Below are 8,957 nucleotides of genomic sequence, written 5' to 3' on the forward strand. Positions count from 1 at the left end.
ACACTGTGGAGTTAGTGCTACAATCCAGGAAAAATATCAGTGCTGAGAAGATGGAAATGCCTATAAGATCCTGCCAATCCACATATGTTGCTTCAAATGCCAGAAAGGGGGTACTGAATATGGTTGACCTGGAGGTAAATCAAAGGGGGGAAAACACTGGCTGTCTTTATTAACAGCAATTTTTTAAAAAAATCCTGTAATTAAACCACTATCCTCCAGTTCAGTAGAACTTTTATATATCTAAAATAATCTACACTTCCATTGTATATGCCCAAAGCATAATTTACTTGTGTTACATTAGAATGGGGATTGTAAAGATTTGTTTCCTAAACAGGATTTAACATAATGGGGAAACAGCACACAGAAGCTTTGCATCAGAAAGTGTGTGTATAACGGCTATACTTCAAACGAGGGCTAAGATTATATGATATGCCCTTTCTGATTGAAACTCTCCAACAAGTTGCAGAGGGAGCATATCCTTTATAATCTTATGCACTATCAGGACACACAGCTAAATCACAGACCATCAAGAAAAACAGAAGTTAAAGTTCAAGGGCCATGTCAACTGGGTTAGGTTGTATATAATAGCTACTACATGGTATACTTTTGGCACCTTAAACAGAACATTAAACTGCAAATCTAACCACAACCAGAAATAGAAAACACTTTCAATGTGAAACAGGTTCAAGTTAATGTTGCTCTTTGGAACCTTCACTTCTGTTTCCTGACTCTGAGCTAGATAGTAGCAGACTCTTCAGTGTAACACAGTACGTAGGGAGGAGTACCAAACCTCTCACATGGTGCTTCCCTAAGTGCAGCCACCTCTGGGAGACATGCTGCCTCTAGCAGTTCCCCCAGGGCAGTGCAGCTCTTTACCAGCCCATACTACACGCTATGGTTAAACACTACTGTCCTGCCCTGGGTGATTTTGCAGTGTTGCTATAGCTGTGTTGGTCCCACGAGAGTCGACACACAAGGTGGGTGAAGGAATATATTTTACTAGACCCACTTCTCTTGGTGAAAGAGACAAGCTTTTGAACTACATAGACCTCTTCTGCAGGTTGAAAGCTTGTCTCTTTCACCCATGGAAGGTGGTCCAATAAAAGATATTACCTCGCCCTCCTTGTCTCTCTTGGTGATTTTGACTGTTCATCCTTAACTTTTCATTAAGCCAGTTTGTTCATATAATTCCCTTGCTTTTTAATTAAAGTGTAAAGGAATAGCCTTTATTTAATAAACTATTGCAATGGAGCCATTATGTTTTGACGTTCACATTGCACTGAAATAAATGGCATGAAGGAGGTTAAAAATTCTCACCTTTGCTGCTGCTAATGTTTGGTAGGAGACAATCTATCATTTGTATATATGATAGCTGAATCTTCACTATGGAAAAAGATAAAGGGCTTTTTTCTCCACTTCCTGTGTTTTCATTTGCGTCTGTGCATTTTATATCCACTTTGCTCAGGTGCAGATGACTGCACAACGTGAACAGACAGACGACAATCAGGCCCCAACCCGATTTTGTTTTAAGGAAATGTCCAATTTTTCATGTTACCCTAAAATGCAAGTAAAATTGCAGAGAACCAAAGATATTGAGATTCACTTCTTTATTTCCGATGCCAATTATTTTTGCCTGTTCTTGATGGTAAGGCTGGGGCAGGGGCTGGGAGATTTTGATCTGTGTCCCAGGGAAATATTTACATTCTCCATCATGCAGACTGTTAGTAGCAGCCCATGTGCTTGTTAGGCAGGACAGGGGAAATGTAGAATCATGCCACAAAGGAGATGAGGATATAGTAAGCTCTGCTAAAAATCATTTGACTGCTCATAACTCTCATTTTTAAATATGTTTTCCATAAACCAAGCAAAGGCACTAACCCTCACTGAAGAGTACGAGCCAGATTCTGCCAGTCTTATTCTCACAAAGAGTCCCTCTGAATTCAATGGGCCTTCTCATGTCACTACATTGTTTTTACTGTAGCCCTGTTTTAAAAAAATGTGTGGTTGGTATTCACTAGGAAAACCATGAGAGGATTTACCCTGGACTTCAACAGGTCCAGGATTAGGCCCTAGTTTATTTGGGGCCCAGCTCTGCCATCCTTACTCACCCTAAGTAGTACCTTACTTCACACCAAGCCCCACTGATCAGATTCTGCCACCCTTATGCAGCCTGACTAATATCTTATTCCACAAATGTTCCACTGATTTCAATGAGATTATTTGCAGAGTAAGGTACTATTCAATGTGAGTAAAGGCAACAGAATCTGAGCCATAGTAACCAACAGGAGCATTTGCAGAGTAAAGTACTATTTGTTGTGAGAATCAGTTTCAGAACTGAGCCTTTGGGCCAGACTCTGCCACTCTTATTTGTGTTTAATATCTCACTCTTTTGGCATCTCCAGTGGCTTCAATGGGGCCACTTGAGGGGTAAGTTACTAACGGAACATGAGCAAGGATATTGGAACTTAGCTCTTATTTACTAGGCACAGCAAGAATGATTTGGAAAAACATTCCTGCTGGGGTGTGTTTATTTAATTTTTCCTAAGAATGGGACAAAATAATTACACAATTTACTTTCTTCATAACAGTTTTAAGGTCATATATGAAATTTTAAGAACATTGTTCGACTTGGTAACTGTACTTTTCCTATTCCATACAGTCCCACTTCTGCAAATGAATAAAGATTACTCAAGTGAGTATGGGTGCAGAATAGGTTCTTTAAAATAGTAATAAAATAGGACAATCTCAGTAGGAACCCAAAGCATAAAGCTACTTGCTGAGAAGCTCAAATTATATACTTTGTTACCTCTGCACAGTAACAGCCCCAAGATAATTCTACATTTCTTACAATTGTCAAGAATATTTCTTCTTGGATATAGGTATGATCTTAGCATTGTTACAATTCATATGTAACCAAATTTGTGGCTTGGCTATTTGTTTTACAAAACAGCAATGGACATAGCCTGTGAAACCAGCAGGCTATTTTTGCATGTTATTTAATTTCCTTTTTTAAATAAAAAATTGCATCTATTAAGATTATTTTGAATCTAAAAAGGCTGCCCATATTAAAGAAGTTACTTCCTTAAATAAACAACCTGCTGTTTCTGTGGTGTTAAGAAAAAATCCCGTCTTTATAGACAGTGCCTATTCGGCTACAAATCAGTCAGCCTTATTTACATATTTGAAATCCAAATGCAGAGGAAATACTAGGTTTGGAATATACAAAGGGCCTATTTTTCACGTTAACATTCAGAATATTTAATATAAAATAGCATTGGGGAGGGGGAAAGGGCTTTGCTGAAAAGGTTTATAACAGGGGTACTCAATGCTAATAAAAACTTTTCACCAACAAGGTTATTTTAAAAAATAGTTTTTTAATATGCTTTTAATGACCTCTACTCCTCATACCTACCTCCTTGCTTCCAAAATTGTTTGTACTGTCCCCAATAACACTCAGTGGAAAGCTGTCATTCCTGGCTAAATCCTTACTTAGGTTGGATGCTATGCCTCCGTTAGACAAGGTCAGAAGGTCACAATCGATTTTGGAGACCACCTGGAGAGTCCAGGCCGTGAACTGACTCAAAAAATTTATATCAGAGCTGGAATGGCCCACCTCCCAGGGCTAGGCCTGGCCTACCACTCCAACTGCAGGATGGGGCCTGCCAGGCCCAGCTCAGAAAGAGGCCAGAGTTGTTGACCCTGTGAGCTGACCTCTTCAAACTTCAGGAGAATTTTTCTGGCAGTTACCACGGTGACTGGGCGCTCCAAGCTTATCCTTCTTACTGAAAAAAAATTAAGAAGAAAAAAAAAAATGTTAAAACCTACCTTGTAGAGATGCCTATCAAAAATCAAATACATAAACGTTTTAATTGTTTGCTTCTTACTTGGACGACTCTAGCATTAATTATTACAGTCAAACTCATCAAGAAGGCAGTTAAGCTAAATAAAGTTTTAATGTGCATAAAAAAGTAATGTCAATATATCAAATGAGCAGCAGTTCCAAAGCCAGTATGCCATAAATGATACCCCAAGGGTTTAGTGTGGAAGTGTAACATTTGTTTTCCTTTTTATATCTGTCTTCAACCTACCAATATTTCTTATTGATATCAGAACAAACTGAGAAAAAGATCAGCAGAGGAATCTAGTCTCTCTTTTGCTGCTATTCCCTTTGAAAACCAATTGTTTGATTAAAACATTATTGACTATTAAACAATGCATTGTTTTAGTCTCTTTAGCAGAAAACATGTGATCCATTTCATCTATAATGAAATATTACTTAGGAAGTGCTAAGAGAAGTTGTCAGATAGTGTTAATGTTATTTATTTAACATGTCTTTCACACGAACCATTTCTCAATTAAAAATTTACCAGGTAAGCAAAATGTCTTCTTGTAGGGGGGAAACGCTTTAAATGTGATATATTGAAGAGTCAGAGAAGACACTAAGCAAACAACAAACTAAGTGTGTTCTTTATTTATAAAACAGTGAGCAAGAAAAACATTGACATTTCTCCATTTTCTGCTCAATATCCCATTATACATGAAGCTTATAGGTAGATATGTGTCTCAGATGTCAACACCAGACACAGAATCTTACTGAAGGGAGCAAAGAATGGTAAACTATGTTATATCTGCAATAAAATCCTACTTTAGGGCTTCTGGTGGCAAACTGTCAATCAAAATTCTTACTGCTCATTTCTGGTTTAATGATTGCAAATTTAATGTTTTGTCTGGCACCTGGTTTTGAAGTATCTTTTTTTGTTGTTGTTTGAAGAAAGTAAAATATTACTATTCAAATTGCTGCTCTACAGCTGTTAGGCACTTATGTAACTGTCCCCTTCCACCTCTGAGGGCAATAAAGCACTGAGTGTAACTGAAGAGGTTTCTTCAACATCAGGATATCTTTGGACTCTACAAGTGAAAAAAACAAGGGAAGGAGGTTTGGTTTAAAAAGCAAGAGCGAGTTATATAACAAACCGGAATGTCTTTTGTCCCAGTTTCATTTTTCATCTCCCCTGGGGGAAAAAAACAGACAGATGGGTAGTAACCTACATTTTAAAAAAAAAGTGAATACAAGAAATTTATAAGGACTATTTTAACCAAATCCTCTTTCTTCCCTTCATAACCTGATTCAGCTGCTTTAAAACACTTGCATGCCTAAAACACCAAAAAAAATTTTTAAAAAATTGTAATAGTTTCTGGTAATTTTAAATTAATAATTAAAACAACACCTCAAGATTCCTTTCCAGGGATATGTTATAGAAATGATCAGTCTTTGATTAACTGATTTTTTTTATTGTAGATGTGTAGGGTGGTTTCATTTTAGCTTTTGTTGTTCTGTTCCTGCTACAATGTAACAATCAACTGATAGATTAATTGACTAGCAAGAAGAAGGAACAGCGCTACAGGGCTGTTGGGTTTTTGTTTTTTAATCTTTTCTCTCTTTTTTTTTGCATTCTGCTGAATAGCACTGTACATGTAAACATGTGGCTTTCAATTAGGTAGCATGATTTATGAAGTCATGCTCAGGGCTAGCCAGGTTGGTGACTCAGAGGAGACTATGATGCCAACTCATTCCCTGGTGATAAACACTGACTGTCCTTCCCACAGCCAGGCACCTCTGGCAGCCTTATTAAAAGACCTTGTGGTTGGCAGAGCATTGAGTACTAGCACAGGAAATGAAGTCCTCTCCGGTTTAGTACAGAGATGACTGACGTTCCAGAAGGCTGTAAGCAAAGCCAGAGTCTCCTGAGTCACCATCTTTAAACTGTAGGGGACTCTACAGTTCTCAGTTTGAGCTGGGCCAAGAATCCTGCTTTCCTCGCAGCCCAGAATCTCTCATTGATTTAACTGAACCCTTTGCAGACTGCAGGAATTAATCAAGAGAATAAGGGAGACGTGTTATTTGGAGGGTGGAAGGTCATGGAATTTCTATCTCCCACATTCCTCCCACCAAACTCCCTCAAAAAATCTCTGCTCCCTGACTTTATGCTCAGTGGCTTAGGGAATGTATGTCTTTCCTGAACCCCTATAGAATTTTCTGTACTTTACATTATGTTTTGCTAACTATATTACAACAAGCCATTTATCATGGTCTATAGCTTGGGGACCCTTTGTATGGCCTCCCTTCTTCCAGGAATTTCACATATAAATCACAGGAAATAAGGGCATCTTTAAGACCAAGTGGGCAGCATTTTTTACTGTAGGTCATTCAGAAACCAAGACATATGAACCTGCAATTGTGGGACCCTTTTTTTTCTTTTTTTTTTTGCAAAAAGCCCCCAAACAAGCAAATAATCCCCTGGGAAAAAGCTAAAATCTCAGGGTGCATGAGCGAGTGAGGAGTCTGAGGGTGTGTGTGACATTTTTCAATCTAAATTCCCTCCATGCTTTTGGAAACAATAATATTTAGACCATGTGGGGCTCAGATTATTGCTCTAATAAATTGTTTTTATTGGTTCATTGTGGCAAATAAGCCCCCGCTTGATTTGTCTCTTAATCACCATGGAGAAAGCACTCCACTGTAATTAAATCCTGTGTAACAGGGCACTCTGTGTTCGCTTGGCTCTTCGCTTGCGTTGGTATGAAATACAGTACATCAAACGGTATACTGTACGCGATAGGCACTGTGCCAGCCCAGAGGACGATTATGCTCGCTTGTCTTTAGTGTGGTTACAAATTAGTACAGCTTTACTATGTATGTAACAGCGTGCATTGCATGGGAGCAACAGGGAGGTTACTGGAGAAGGGAAGTGGCCAAAGATAAGACCTTGTCTCTCTCTAATTTTCATAAAGGTTTGGCCACTTTAAAGACTTTAAGTTTCTTAAAATAGCTCTGTGAGCATCTTGTACTGCATCTCTCCCTTTCTAGATCAGCTGGGGAGAACTTCAGGGTCCAAGAAGTTTCCTCTCATTCCATAATAAACTTTTTAGCTGCCAGACAAGGTAAATTCTCGCTCTTGCTGGGCTCTGGATGGTGCTAGAAGCTGGTACAAAGAAAGGTGGGTGGACGGAGGGTTGCAAAAGACCCTCCGGAAGTGAACCAACTTCCAGATTCAGTTCTCCTGTTCTCTGACAACGGATCTGCACACAAGTTACAGGTGTTATTTGGCAGCGTCACCTGAGGATTCCTCCATTCGCCATTTGTTTGCTGGTCTTTTCCAACACACCTCTTCCCTATTTGATTCCCTCCTGGGTATTTCTTTCCACCTCGACACCCAAGTGATTTTTTTTTTTAACCTTCTTAAGCATAGAGAGTATACGCAACCTCGCAGTAATATAAAACATTAATCCGGGAAGAGAAATAAGATTTGTTTGAAGGGCTGATCTTAAATCAAAGTTTAAAAATCCCCTGATTTTGCTTTCATGTTAATATTTTGATCCAGTCTTTTAATGCAACATATTAGATGTAACCGATTCGTAAAGTTCAAACAACACTGAGGTGAAGTTTGTTGTCCGACTGGAAACATCCTCTTTGATTTCTAGGCCTTCAAAATAGTTTGGAACTTCTGTAGACTCTCACACTCACCCCCGTTTTTGCACACATCCACTTAACACACCCAAGAGCTACACACACACACGTTGTACCCCTATAGAACTAGCTAATACATCCAAACAGCAGCAGCACACTGGATTCCCCTCGGAATAACACGCTTCATGCTTAAAGACAAAAGTATATGCGAATAAGCTTTAAATGAAATTAACTAAAGCCAAATCATCTCCAGGGCCTGGGCGGGGGGCAGCCACCCAGCCCAAGTAGTGTCCAAGCTATCGAGAGCTCTCCCCTATTGATTGGAATGGTCACTGCTTTAGGGTGATTGAGGACAGATTAATGCTTCTGTACATTAATGCTCTTTTCTTTCTGGCTTCCCTAGCTCTGACTACAGGGAAGCAGGCCAGCGGATAATTACCCCTCAGTGCAACCCTCAGAGCTGGCCTAATCTGAAAGCTCAAGTGCCCGTAAGTAAAACTTCAGGAAAAGTTATTGAAACTGACAAATACAGGGTGACAAATAATCAATAAAAGCCCAGTTCAACATCCTTTATTGTTTTCAGGCACTAACAGCAAGTAATGAAACCTCTACGAGGACCTGGGGTGGGGGGCGGGGGCTGGGAGCTTGCCTTTTCTGTTGGACAGTCCCCTGTTAAAGAATCCACAGCATATGCAGGTGGGTCACTCACTTATCAGTCTTAATAAATGACCGCCTCATATGGGCTTCCCCCACCTTTGTATCTGGGTCCCGCATCTTCAATTTAATTTAACTGGAATCACTTTAATTCTCGTATCTGGTGACCACCCACATTAACTAATATTTAATATTCTATGTGTACATTGTAGCTACCGTGATATATATATAACCATATAGATAGCTGCTTTATAGGTGTATTGGACACACACACAGACAGTTATTCTCTGTGTATATATATAATTCACATACATACACAGCTATAGCAACCTAACATTATATTCCTAATTAAAATTTCAGTCCTTAATCTCTCTAGATTTTCAATGTTGTAATTTGTGAAGGTTTATAAAAGGACAGTGTGAAAGCAGAGCTGGTCCTGTCACCTTCTCTCTCTGTGTCTCCATGAATTAAGTTCTGATCTATCAGTTTAAAGACTGTACATAAAGTTGGTTCACTTTCAGTGAGGGATTTATTTTTTGTTAAACTGGAGGCTTCTCGTGTCTGTGAGCTTTTGAGCTGTGTAAATGAACTGCAGTGTCACATAATCGATAGGGAAAACTCAGCTGTCACAGATCCTAAAGCAGCCTCTTGCCACAGCAATAACATGATTTGGCATTTCAAAAAGTTTGGGAATGTGCTGTCTGGGCGTCTAGGGGTCGGTGAAGAATATCTAAACAGAGAGATGGAGGCTGTCTACCGGTGCAAACGAATAACGAGGAGCTGGAACGACCAGAAATGCCAGTTTCCCATTACTCCCCCCTCCCCCTCCCCCTCC

General features: G+C 39.4%; 1 long non-coding RNA gene across 3 annotated transcripts in view; it reads right to left on the reverse strand.

Moving 5' to 3' along the window:
* Nucleotides 1-1,133: 1,133 nt before the first annotated feature.
* Nucleotides 1,134-8,957, reverse strand: part of LOC116826897 (uncharacterized) — a 419,533-nt gene continuing 411,709 nt past the window's right edge. For all 3 annotated transcript variants that reach the window (XR_004374171.2, XR_004374170.2, XR_004374169.2), the window contains one exon: nt 1,134-3,782. This is a non-coding gene — a long non-coding RNA (uncharacterized LOC116826897). The remainder of the gene's footprint in view (nt 3,783-8,957) is intronic.

This window comes from Chelonoidis abingdonii, chromosome 8, assembly GCF_003597395.2.
Source record: "Chelonoidis abingdonii isolate Lonesome George chromosome 8, CheloAbing_2.0, whole genome shotgun sequence".
Taxonomy (NCBI): Eukaryota; Metazoa; Chordata; order Testudines; family Testudinidae; genus Chelonoidis; species Chelonoidis abingdonii.